The following is a 13,576-nucleotide window of genomic DNA, read 5'->3' on the forward strand; positions in this document are numbered from 1 at the left end:
AGTGAAGTTGCAAAGCATATTTTTCAATAGTCTGCGCAAAGCTTTTGATCGAAGTTTGTGTCCCTGTTATTGTGGAGGATGTTTGTGAACAATTAAACATGTTGTGCGCGATGTTAAAATGCATTTTCATTCACAATATTTCTTTGTAAATGCTTGTCATGTGAACATGATAATGTGCCAAATTGGCTTGGGTTCTCTAAATTCACCCTGAAGGTAGTGATGTTTTCACCCTGGTCAACACCAAACAAAAGCATGATAATAGTAAGATTAAACGAGAACTTACCAGTTTGAAGTTTGGTCTGTATTTTATGAGGAGTTACGATGAGGGATTACGTGAAGAGCCCGCTCAGCACGCATGCGCGGCATACTTCAAAGCAGTGGTGTGGAACCACAGATAGACACAGTTATTGAAATAAACATAGTAAAGAAAAGGAGACATCAGTTATCAGTTTGACCCATATTATTGAGGGTGGGAGCGGAGGGCACGTAATCCCTCATCGTAACTCCTCATAAAATACAGATCAAACTTCAAACTGATAAGTTCTCGTTTAATCTTACTATTTTACCGGAGTCACGTGAAGATTTTAAAGCTCTGTGATTTCAAACCGTGTAACAGTTATTACTTCACTCACTGCCGAAGTCCTTGAGGGAGGAAGTGTGTTATCATAATCAACCAATGAATCTGTTTGTAGAAAAACACAATGGTATTTTTTAACAATAACAACAAAGAAATTAAATTGCTCCCCTGGGCTTAAATTAAATATTTGCAGTCTGTAAAAAAATTTCTGCAAATAAAGCAGGTTTTGCCAACGGCTTATTATAAAAAGTTCTGAACGTTCTTTCCCCCGACCATCCTGCTGTAGCCAGGATGTGGTCTATAGGCACGTCCATTCTTTTGGCCATCGACGTGGATGCTGCCCTGGTGGAGTGAGATTTGTACATGTTAGTGTTTATCCCAGCAGCTTTTAGCCCTGCTTGAGCCATCTCGAAATGGTTTAGCTCGTCACCCGACCATAAGGTTTTTTATGACTGACCCACAAGGCTTTTCCACTCCCTCGAATATTTTTGGTTGTGTCTATGTAGGACAGTAGGTGGGTCATGGCACATAACCGTGGTTCTGGCGGGTAAGCCCAGAATTCCACGACTGGATTAGGTGTTCCTGGTCTGCTCTGTTTGATCAGTCCCTGGATAATGAAAGAGATCTGGTCTGGAGCTGTGATCATGCTGTCCAGTCGCAATAGGTGTAGTGACTGGACCCACTGTGCAGATACAAGTGCCATCAACATGTGTGTTTTGAGCATAGATTGTTCCAGGTTGAGGGATCTGGCTGGTGGCCATCCCCTGAGGTATGTCAGGACCACACTGACATCCCATATATGGGTGTACCTTGGTCTAGAGGGTTAGAGTTGTAAATACCCTTCATTAGTTTGACCACCAGCGGGTGGGACCCCATGGCCTGTTGTCCTGGAGCTTGTTTTAAATAGACAGACAGGGCACTTCTAGCTGTGTTGATGGCACTGTAGCCGAGTCCTTCATCGTGGTGAAGGTTCGCCAGGAATTCCAGTACGTTGGTAACTGTAGCGGTTGAGTAGGTGGTCCCTGTATCCAAGCAGTACTTCTCCCATTTTTTGATGCTGGACAAGTACTGTTTTCTTGTGGATGTTCGGAGGGATGCTGACATGGTGTCGACGGTTTGTTCTGATAATCCCAGTCCCAGAAGTTGTCTGTTCAGAATCTGCAACCCAGGAGTTTGATTTTTTCATGGCACGGGTGGCTTATGCCTGACACTGGGTGTGTTAATAACTCTGCGTCACTGGGGAATACCATCGGAGTTTCGACAACCATGTCATGGAGTATTGGGAACCAGTTGGTACTATAAAAATACCTGAAGCAGAGTCCATTTGTATTTTGCGTAGTACCCGACTGATGAGGCAGAAGGGAGGAAATGCATAGAAGAAGAAATTTCCCCAATCCAGCGCGAACGCATCTACCGCTGCTGCCTCAGGGTCTGGTTCCCAAGCGACATACATAGGTACCTGGTGATTTAGCCTTGATGTAAATAAATCGATATCTGGCGTGCCTTATTGCTTGATAACTTTTGCAAATATTTTGGGGTTTAACATCCATTCGATGTTGTCATTAAATTTACGTGACCTGGTGTCTGCCACTGTATTTAGCTTACCTGGCAGGTAAGTTGCTGATAGCCAAATATGTCTTTCGACACACCATTGCCAAATTGTGTTGACCAACTTGTCGCATGATAACGATTTTATGCCGCCCATATGGTTAATGTAGGCCACCACCGTAGTATTATCTATTTGTAACCGTACATGCAAGTGATGCATATTTGATGCATATGCTTTTAAACCTTAAAAGACACCCAACATCTTTAGATAATTAATGTCCAGTGTAAGTAGTAATGATGACTCTGGGTTAGTCCATCTACCACCTGTGCTGGATATGGAGTTAGTTGCTCCCCAGCCTTGAGCACTGGCATCTGTTTGGATAACTAACGTAGGGTTAGTGATGATAATAGGGCTGAAACTATGCCAAACGTTTTCTGCCCACCACTGTAGTTCTGATATTGCTTCAGTGGGTAACTTCACGACATGATCATAATGACCTGCATGTCGTTTTAGTGCCTGTACCTTTGCTCTTTGTAAGTTTTGATAGTGCAAAGGTCCGAATTGTGTAGCCGGAAATGCTGCTACCATTTTCCCAATTACTCTTGCTACTTGTCGAATAGTTGGTCGTTCGTTGACCATTAAATTGTTGCACGATTGTGCCAATTCAACTGTTTTGTCTCTGTGGCAATGTTACAGTCATGTGGACTGAATTAATTGTGAAGCCCAAGTAGTCCATGGTTGTGGATGGCTTCAACTTAGATTTATCTGGATGTAAGACAAATCCCAGGGTTTCGAACAACTGTTTGGTAGCTGATACAGCTGACATAGTCAATTCCATGGTCTTGCCTACTATTAAGATATCATCAAGATATGCCATGACAATATGTTTTTGTCTTCTTAATATTGCCAGAGCTGGTTTTAGTATCTTGGTGAATAATCTTGGGGCTGATGTTTAACCCATTGGGTAACGCTTTAAACTGCCATAGCTGCCCCATCCAGGTAAATTTCAGGTATCTGCGATGATCCTTGTGAATGGGTACCGAACAGTAAGCATCTTTAAGATCAATGCTTGCCATGAAGTATCCTTTGGAAATTAGTTGTTTGGCAGTAACAAACGTTTCCATTTTGAAATGTATATACTTAACAAAACATATTTAGTGAGTTAAATCAATGATGATGCGACATCCACCATCTTTTTTGGTTTTAGTGAATATATTTGATATGAATTCCAAGGGTTCATGTTTTGTTTTTTCAATGATACCCTTTGTAATTAGTCTCACCAGTTCAGCTTGTCCCTCTCGTTTTTCTTTAACTGAGAGGGAAGATTCCCTCTGGGGTGAATGTTGAACTGATGGCAATTTTTCTAGTATGAATTGTATTTTGTATCCACTAATGCCATTGAGTATATACTGATCACTCGTGATAGACTCCCGTGCTTCTTTAAACAGGTGTAATCTCCCCCCCCCATTAGTATTAAGCCCCTATTTTCTATATGCTGTTAGGAACCAGACCCACCTACCTCCATGGTTATGGGTATTTCTTCTGTTTCCTCCTGGTCCAACGAGTCTTGCGCGTTGTCTGACGTGGCGGTGATGTTGGGGGGTGGCGCATTTTCCATCCGCTCTGGGCCCTGGTCTAAAAAAAAGACTTCCGGTGATAGAATGTGGACCCCGAGCTTTACACCAGTCCCATATGGTAGACGTCGACTGATGGACGCGATGGGGTGCTGCCGCTTGGGAATTATCATTTTTGGTTTGCTCGTCCCGGGGCCTGCCCTCATGAGACCGAAAGTTTTTGAGGCCTCTTCCATATCCTTCATTTGCTTTTTGAGGTCTTTGCCAAAGAGCAGTGTGTCTGGCTCAGTGGCTGGGGTTTTGCACAACCCCGCAAATTTACGATTTATGGCAGGTCTTATGATTTGTTTACGAAGGTTGTGGTCATCTCCGTATTGTCCACGGAACGAGCAAACGATGTGATGGCTGACGTCAGGAGCCTGAGGATCCGCTGCAGTTTTCTAAGGCCTCATTGACCACCTCTCCTGTAGGGGCCTGTTGGAGAGGTGGTTAATGCTGGCCGCTAGTTTGGCCTTTAACGGCCTCCTGCACGTGGGGCTGCCACGTAGCGGTCCACCACACCCAGCAGCTCTTCCTGTTCCTGCACCCCTTGCATACTCCCGACATCTTCAGCCAGCGTCCCCTCTTCTTGACCAGCCCAGTCCTGGTCACCAAAGCTACCCTCGGGTAAGGAGGAAGCAATGGGCAGTGCACAAGGCACTGTGGAGGGAGTGCCTGAACTCCCCCTGTGAGAGCGCCCCTCACGCGGCACGTCCCGCTGGAGCACCTGCTCCAGGAGCCGCTCTATGCGGCTCAGGCGGCTGTCTCTCCCCCATGCGGGTGGAGAGACGTCCCCGTCCGACAAGTCGGAAGCCACCGGCCGGACGCTTCTTCGGTAGCTTTACATCCAGCCCGCTGCTCAGGCGCTAGCGGGACTGGCCTCGGCACGGTGTCGGGGATGGCGGAGCGCCCGGTAAGCGGTCCTATCGCCTGTTGCTGTCCCCCCCCCAGATGGAACGCTCCTCCGTTGGAGTCGAGCGGGGGACAGGTTTGTTCAAGAGCCTTTTTGTTCTCTGCCTGTGAAACAAAGCAGAAGGCTCTCCTGTGAAAGAAAACCGACCTCAGGGTACTTACCTGACGGTCCGTTCTTTCACCCTGTAGCGGGAGCGCCTGACTCCCGATGCGGCCGCTGTTGTACTGCTGAACGCAATGCCGCGCATGCGTGCTGAGCGGGCTCTTCACGTAGTCACTCACATGACTCCGAAGTAAAATCTTATATAATGCATATTATATATTGAGTCACGTGTAGGAAAAAATTCGATTGGCATCATTGCTGGCAAAGAAGGTTTGGTTATTGTGATGTTGTGGTTTGTGTGTTCGGCATTTGCCTGGAATGTGAGTAACTTTGATTAAAACTGAGGATCCTCTTCACTGACGGGAGGTGTGGGATCTAGAATCAGCATCTGCAGCCTTAAGGGCCTGTTCCACTTTCACGACCTAATTCACGACCTCTGCCGAGTTTGCCCTTGACTCGTACTCGCAGCATGGTCGTCACGAGGTCGTAGGAGGCCATAGGTAGGTCATAGGAGGTCGTGATGACCTACCTACGGCCTCCTACGAGCTCGTGACAGGCCCTTAACATGAACTCTGCCAAGAGCCACTTGGAAGAAAGCGTGGACATGTGGATCCACTTTCTTCCAAGTGGCTCTGGGGAGATTTCATGTGTGTAGGTTGCTGATGCTGTTTCTAGACCCCTCAGTCTGAAGAAGAATCTCGACCCGAAATGAAACCCATTCCTTCTCTCCAGAGATGCTGCCTCCAGCTTTTTGTGCCTATCTTCAGTTTAAACCAGCATCTGCAGGTCCTTCCTACACAGACATGTGGATAGCCATCACTATAGCTGAAGATGCACACAAAATGCTGGAGTAAATGCTGGGCAGGCAGCATCTCCGGATATAGGGAATAGACTCCCCTCGATGGCCGCCTACCCTCTTTAGACCTTTTCATATCTAGCTGCGGGTGTGACGTCAACCTTCTCAACTTTTTCACTCCCTTTATCTACTCTAACCTCTCCCCCTCTAAACACGAAACGTCACCCATTCCTTCTCTTCAGCGATGCTGCCTGTCCAGCTGTTGCTCCAGCTTTTTGTGTCTATCTTGGGTGTAAACCAGCATCTGCAGTTCCTTCCTACACATCTCTATAGCCAGATGGGTGCTCAAGCTTTTTAGAGCCATTACCATGATAAATATGAATTGGTTCAATACATTTTCTAACCTAATAGATGCCCTCTTCACCAAAGCACATTATTTAACAGCTCATAAAGTTGTGTGTATTCTCGCTATTGAGGGAGTGCAGCGTAGGTTTACAAGGTTAATTACAGGAATGGTGGGACTGTCATATGCTGAGAGAATGGAGCAGCTGGGCTTGTACACTCTGGAGTTTAGAAGGATGAGAGGGTATCTCATTGAAACATATAAGATTGTTAAGGGCTTGGACACGCTAGGGGCAGGAAACATGTTCCCGATGTTGGGGGAGTCCAGAACCAGGGGACACATTTTAAGAATAAGGAGGAAACCATTTATAATGGAGACAAGGAACAGTTTTTCTCACAGAGAGTGGTAAGTCTGTGGAATTCTCTGCTTCAGAGGGCAGTGGAGGCAGGTTATCTGGATGCTTTCAAGAGAGAGCTAGATAGGGCTCTTAAAAATAGTGGAGTCGACGGATATGGGGAGAAGGCAGGAACGGGGTACTGATTGGGGACGATTGAATGGCGGTGCTGGCTTGAAGGGTCGAATAGCCTACTCCTGCACCTATTGTCTATTGTCTCAAATGTATTGCATTAAATGCAGCATGATCCTGGTCACCATGGCAATGGTTATGAGGAAGGTTTTAACAAATCTGTGTATCGGTTCTGTGGCTGACTTGGTAGTGGAAAAGATTGTGTAGGAAGGAACTACAGATGCTTCACATGCTTACATCAAAGATAGACACAAAATGCTGGAGAAACTCAGCGGGACAGGCAGCATCTCTGGGGAGAAGGAATGGGGTGACATCTCGCCTTCAAACCTGAAGGGTCTCGATCCGAAACGTCACCCACTCCTTCTATCCAGAGACGCTGCCTGTCCCGCTGAGTTACTCCAGCATTTTGGGTCTATCTTCAGTGGACAAGATTGGACAGCCTCGTTCATTCTCTGATGCTGTGGGTTCTGTCTATCGCTGGGGTGGTGTGGACAGCTGGAAAGAGTAGGTGTGGTTATCAGTCCTTTGATCAACTGAAGCAAATTGACAAATCCATTCGCAAATAGATTTTAAATAGAACAGCTGCTGGCAAGTCTGCAGAGGAGTAGTGAACACAAAAGTTTACATAGAGATAAGAATCCAGTTTCACAACCTTTTATACCATGTTCCCCTTTGAGGAAATCACTACAGGTGTTAGATTGTTACAACTGTTCAAACTATATTTCATAAATTTGCTCAATAGTTTAAAATTGGCACAAATGTCTTAGTTGAGTTTAGAATAGAATAGAATAGTTTATTTATTGTCATTGTAACATGGGCCATGGACAACGAAATTTAAAATGTCAGCCAGTCAGTGCAGCATTCAAACATTTCTAAAGCTAACGAAACATCCACGGTAAAATAATAAAGATAAGCAAATAAATAAAAATCACAGACAAAGCACGCATACACACCCAACCCTCCATCCTTCTGTCGATTTCACCGTTACCACAGTCCCTTAGTCTGTATCGCCCCTGCGTTCCTTGGCGGCCACATTTAGTGCTTTTATAGCAGTGGGGTAAAAACTGTTTTTTAGTCTATTTGTCCTTGTCCTTGTGGATCTGTACCGTCTGCCTGACGGCAACAGTTCAAACAGGGAGTGTCCGGGGTGGGAGATGTCCTTTATTATATTCTGGGTTTTTTTGGTGCAGCGGGAACTGTGTAGGTCCTCCAAGGTAAGGAGCGGGCAGCCGACAATCCTCTGGGCGTTGTCAATGGCCCTCTGGAGCGCTTTCCTCTGAGCCACTGTGCAGCTGGTGTACCACACGCATACACAGTATGTTAGTATGCTCTCAATGGAGCACCGATAAAAGGACAGCAGCAGCCTCTGAGTGATGTTGTTCTTCCTGAGCACCCGCAGGAAGTGCAGTCTCTGCTGGACCTTTTTCAGCAGCGCAGTGGTGTTCACGCTCCACGTCAGGTCCTCCTCAATATGGATTCCCAGGAAGCGGAAATCCGCCACCCTCTTTACACAGTCCCCTCTGATGGTCAGTGGTACCATGTCCGTTTTGTTTTTCCTGAAGTCTATTATTACCTCCTTCGTCTTTGAGGTGTTGAGGAGCAGGTTATTTTCTTCGCACCACACTGTCAGCTGCTCCACCTCATCCCGGTAGGCGTACTCGTCCCCCGCGGAGATGAGTCCCACCACTGTAGTGTCATCCGCAAATTTGACAATGGTGTTGCTGTGGTGGGCGGGGGTGCAGTCATGCGTGTAGATGGTGTAGAGCAGGGGGCTCAGTACGCAGCCCTGTGGAGAGCCGGTACTGAGGCTGAGGGCCGTGGATGTGTGATGGCCCACTCTGACTCTCTGGCTTCGACCCGACAGGAAGCTATTTATCCACGTACAGGTGGAGTGTGGAAGTCCCAAGTCCCCCAGTTTGTCCACCAGTTTGTGGGGAAGGATAGTATTAAAAGCAGAGCTGTAGTCCACAAAGAGCATCCGCACGTAGCTCCCCCGCTGCTCCAGGTGAGACAGTGCAGCATGGAGAGCTGTGGCTACAGCGTCCTCTGTGGATCTATTCGCTCTGTACGCAAACTGGTGGGGGTCAAAGCTTCGGGGCAGAAGTGATGTGATATGACCCCGGACCAGTTTTTCAAAACACTTCATCACCACTGGTGTGAGTGCGACTGGCCGGTAGTCGTTGAGGCTGGAGATGTTGTTTTTTTTGGGCAAGGGGACTATGGTGGAGGATTTCAGACAGGGTGGAACAGTGGACTGGGCCAGAGACTGGTTAAAAATCCTCGTCCAGACTCCAGCCAGCTGGTCTGCGCAGTCCTTCAACACGCGTCCAGATACGCCATCAGGTCCAGTAGCCTTCCTTGGATTGATGGCCCGCAGAGTGCGCCTCACCTCATGCTCCTCTATCTTGAGGGGTAGGCTGCTGTAGACCATGTGCTGTGATGTGGCTGCCTCGGGTGGCTCCAATTCAAAGCGAGCAAAGAAGTGGTTCAGCTCCTCTGCCAGTGAGGCGTCACCTTCAACAGCTCCAAGGTTGGTCTTATAGTTGGTGAGATACTGGACCCCCTGCCACACCTGCCTGCTGTTATTACTGTCCAGGTGGTCCTCTATCTTCCTCCTGTAATTTGATTTGGCCTCTCTGATGCCTCTCTTCAGGTTAGCTCGGGCCGTGCTGTATAAAGCCCTATCGCCAGACCTAAAAGCGGCGTTCCTCTCTTTCAACAGCCGCTGGACCTCCCGAGTCATCCAGATACCGATGTTCCTATAAACAGCAACTGTTCAGCAGACAATAAGCACAAAGACAAAATGACATGGTGATTGTTTGTGGAGAGAAAATCATATTTTGAATCTGAAAGGATCAAATAGGATCAATGTGGGTGAAGAAGACTCGTTTGAAGAATGGCCTCGACTCGAAACACCACCCATTCCTTCTCTCCAGAGATGCTGCCTGTCCCGCTGAGTTACTCCAGCACTTGGTGTCTATCTTCGGTTTAAACCAGCATCTGCAGTTCCTTCCTACACAACCCACGATTACAATTGAGCCGTTCACCGTGTAGAGATACATGATAAGCCCAGCATTATCCAACAGATTAAAACCTACCCACTTGTAGGTATTAGTTATAACGCTAGATGTTTTGAGGAATGATTATAAATCTGCATATTCATTTTATTCTGAGTCACACATTTCCTTGCTGAGTCAACTGACCTGAGGGTGGGGAGGGACTGGCACTGTTCCAAAGATCATGGCAACATGGAGCCAAAGGGGAGTCATCCATGTAATCCACGGTTTACTGCAATCTGTTCAGTTCGGTTTAGTTTATTGTCACGTGTACCGAGGCGCAGTGAAAAGCTTTTGTTATGTGCTATCCAGCCAGTGGAAAGCCAATACGTGATTACAATCGAGCCATTCGCAGTGTAAAAATAACGTTAAGTGCAAGGTAAAGCCAGTAAAGTCCGATCAAAGATAGTCCGAGGGTCCCGGACGAGGTAGATAGGTTTAAGGCTGCTCTCTGGTTGCAGTCGGATGGTTAAGTTGCCACTGAGTTACTCCATCTTTCTGTGTCTACCATCGGTTTAAACCAGCATCTGCTGTTCCTTCCTACACTCAGAGTGGGTCAGTTATGTAGGAGTGTCATTGCTTGTCTCTAGCTAACAACATAAAGTTATGCAATCTGTAAAACATTGACTTAAGAATCACTCATGCATAAGGATGCACACACTCATGCATCTGTGCATATCCCGAGCTGTGCAAGAAAGCTTGTTATGATCTACGCAAAGCTCTCCACGCCAAGGAACAATACCAGGACAAACCTGAGTGCCAGCGTAATCATGTGGTCCCACGCTGAATGTGGCACGGTCTGAATCATATAGAGAGACACAGAATGCTGGAGTAACGGTTTAAGAATAAGGGGTAAGTCATTTAGAACGGAGACGAGGAAACACTTTTGCTCACAGAGAGTTGTGAGTCTGTGGAATTCTCTGCCTCAGAGGGCAGTGGAGGCTGGTTCTCTGGATGCTTTCAAGGGAGAGCTAGATAGGGCTCTTAAAAATAGCGCAGTCAGGGGATATGGGGAGAAAGCAGGAACGAGGTACTGATTGTGGATGATCAGCCATGATCACATTGAATGGCGGTGCTGGCTCGAAGGGCCGAATGGCCTACTCCTGCACCTATTGTCTATTGTCTATTAACTCAGCGGGACAGGCAGCATCTCTGGAGAGAGGGAATGGGTGACGTTTCGGGTCGAGACCCTTCTGCAGTCCAATTACAGTATACTGAATATTAAAACTGGCTGCAAATTGTAGTCAGGCAACATCACTGGTGATAGTGCAGCTCCACCTGATGGACTGAATGCTTTCTATGCTCGCTTTGAGCAGAATGCCATCCATCTCATCAGACTCAAGAGTGCCTCTTCCCAGGGTCATTGTTGCAGAGGTTAGATCGTAAACCCATGAAAAGCAACAGGCCTAGACGGAATTCCTGGCCATGTCATTAGTAGCTGCGTGGATCAGCTGGAGGGAGTGTTGACGGACATCTTTATTCTCTCCCTACTCCATCCTGACGTACCCAGCTGCTCCCTTTGTACACCAGTCACTGAAAGTAAGCATGCAGGTACAGCAGGCAGTGAAGAAAGCGAATGGCATGTTGGCCTTCAGAGAGGATTTGAATATAGGAGTAAAGAGGTCCTTCTGCAGTTGTACAGGGCCCTGGTGAGACCACATCTGGAGTATTGTGTGCAGTTTTGGTCTCCTAATTTGAGAAAGGACATTCTTGCTATTGAGCCAGCTCAGCGTAGGTTCACCAGGTTAATCCCCGGGATGACGGGACTGTCATATGAATGATTGGAAAGACTGGGCTTGTATTCACTGGAATTTAAAAGGGTGAGACGAAATCTTATAGAAATTTATAACATTATAAAAGGACTGGACAAACTAGATGCAGGAAAAAAAATTCCCGATGTTGGGCGAGTCCAGAACCAGGGGCCACAATCTAAGAATAAAGGGGAGGCCATTTAAAACAGAGATGAGGAAAAAATTTCTCACCCAGAGAGTTGTGAATTTGTGGAATTCTCTCCCACAGAAGGCAATGGAGGCCAATTCACTGGATGCATTTAAAAGAGAATTAGATAGAGCTCATGGGGCTAGTGGAATCAAGGGATATGGGGAGAAGGCAGGCACGGGTTGTGGATGATCAGCCATGATCACAATGAATGGCGGTGCTGGCTCGAAGAGCTGAATGGCCTCCTCCTGCACCTATTTTCTATGTTTTCTATGTTTTCTAAGAAGACTACTATCATTCCGGAGATAAAGAAAAGTAAGATTTCATGCATTAATAATTAGTATCCAGTGGCCTTGACATCCACCCTCACAAAGTGCTTTGAGAGGCTAGTTATGGAATGCATTAAATCCAGTCTACCCAGCGGCCTTGACTCACTGCAGTTCAGCTACCACCACAACAGGTCCACCGACGATGCCATCTGCCTGGCCCTACACTCATCCCTGGACTGCCTGGATAAGAGAGACGCATGCATCAGACTTCTATTCATAACCTGCAGCTCTGCCTTTAACATCATTATACCATCCAAGTTCATCACCAAACGGTATTTGGTGTCAGCACCAATCTCTCCAACTGGATCCTCGACTTCCTGACCACCAGACCCCAATCAGTGAGGATAGGGGACAAACCATCCTCTGCAATGTTCCACAACGCTGGTGCCCTGCAAGGATGTGTTCTCAGCCCCCCTTCTCTACTCCTCCTACACCCACGACTATGCAGCCATGTACAAATCTAATTCTATTCAATTTACAAATTTGCGGATGACACCATCGTTATGGGCCAGATATCAAATAACGACGAGATGGAGTACAGGAAGGAGATTGAGAACCTCGTAACCTGGTGTCGAGACAAAAACCTTGCTCTCAATGTCAACAAGACAAAGGAGATAGTGATCACCCACAGGAAGTGAAGTGGTGCACACAGACATTGGCTACGCCGAAGTAAAGATGTCCAAATGCTTCAAATTCTCAGAGGTAAATATCGCCAACAACTTCTCCTGGACCACCCATGTTGAAGCAATGGCCAAGAAAACACACCAATGTCTCTACTTCCTTAGAAGGCTTAGGAAGTTCGACATGTCCCCAACAACTCTCACCAACTTCTACAGATGCACCATAGAAAGCATTCTTTCGGCATGCATCACAGCTTGGTCTGGGAACAGCTCCATTCAAGATCGCAAGAAATTGCAGCGAATTGTGGACGCAGCCCAGACCATCACACAAACCAACCTCCCTTCTATTGACTCCATATATACCTCACACTGCCTCGGCAAGGCCAGCAGCATAATCAAGGACAAGTCTCGCCCCTGTCACTCCATATTCCCCCCCCCCCCCCCCCCCCCCCCCCCCCCCCCCCCCCCCCCCATCAGGCAAGAGGTACAGAAGTTTACATTTCTGGTCTTTGGCCAAACACATGCAAAGTAACCTCCCCCTCAGCTATATCCACCCATCACCCGCCAAGCTATGACCAGTCATCACCTTTCCTTCAGCGTTCTCACCCCTACTGCAATCACTCCGAAAAAGAGTCCTGACCTGAAACGTTGCCTACCCATGTTCTCCAGAAATGCTGCTTGGCCCGCTGAGTTACTCCAGCACTTAGCGTGGCTCTTGACCGAAAGGTTGATAAAGAATGTGCAATTGAACAACTCTTGAGTAAGACGTGAGAACACTTGCTGGACCAAATGAACAATAATACTTGATCTTTATCCACTACTGCTAGCATCCATGAATATCAGTTGCCATTGCAGTAAGTACTCTGTGATCTTCAGTGCAAATGTTTATGGTTTGAAGGACTTGACAACACTGGGCTTCCACTCGCTGGAGGAGTTTAGACCTCATTGAAACTTACAGAATAATGAAAGAGTGGATTTGGAAAGGATGTTTCCGCTGGTGGAAGAGTCCAGGACCAGAGGTCATAGCCTCAGAATTAAAGGGCGCTCTTTTAGAAATGACATGAGGAGGAACTTCTTTAGTCAGAGGGTAGTTAATCTGTGGAACTCATTGCCACAGAGAGGTGTGGTGGCCAAATCAGTGGATATTTTTAAGGCAGAGATAGACAGATTCTTGATTAGAACGGGTGTTAAAAGGAGAAGGCAGGAAAATGGAA

At 46.9% G+C, this 13,576-nt stretch overlaps 1 protein-coding gene across 1 annotated transcript in view; it reads left to right on the plus strand.

Annotated features, from left to right (window-relative positions):
* The window catches only part of ipcef1 (interaction protein for cytohesin exchange factors 1), a 134,463-nt gene that overhangs the window by 36,871 nt on the left and 84,016 nt on the right, over nt 1-13,576 (plus strand). The gene's annotated exons all lie outside the window — the stretch shown is intronic.

This window comes from Leucoraja erinacea, chromosome 8 (assembly GCF_028641065.1).
Source record: "Leucoraja erinacea ecotype New England chromosome 8, Leri_hhj_1, whole genome shotgun sequence".
In the NCBI taxonomy this organism is placed as follows: domain Eukaryota; kingdom Metazoa; phylum Chordata; class Chondrichthyes; order Rajiformes; family Rajidae; genus Leucoraja; species Leucoraja erinaceus.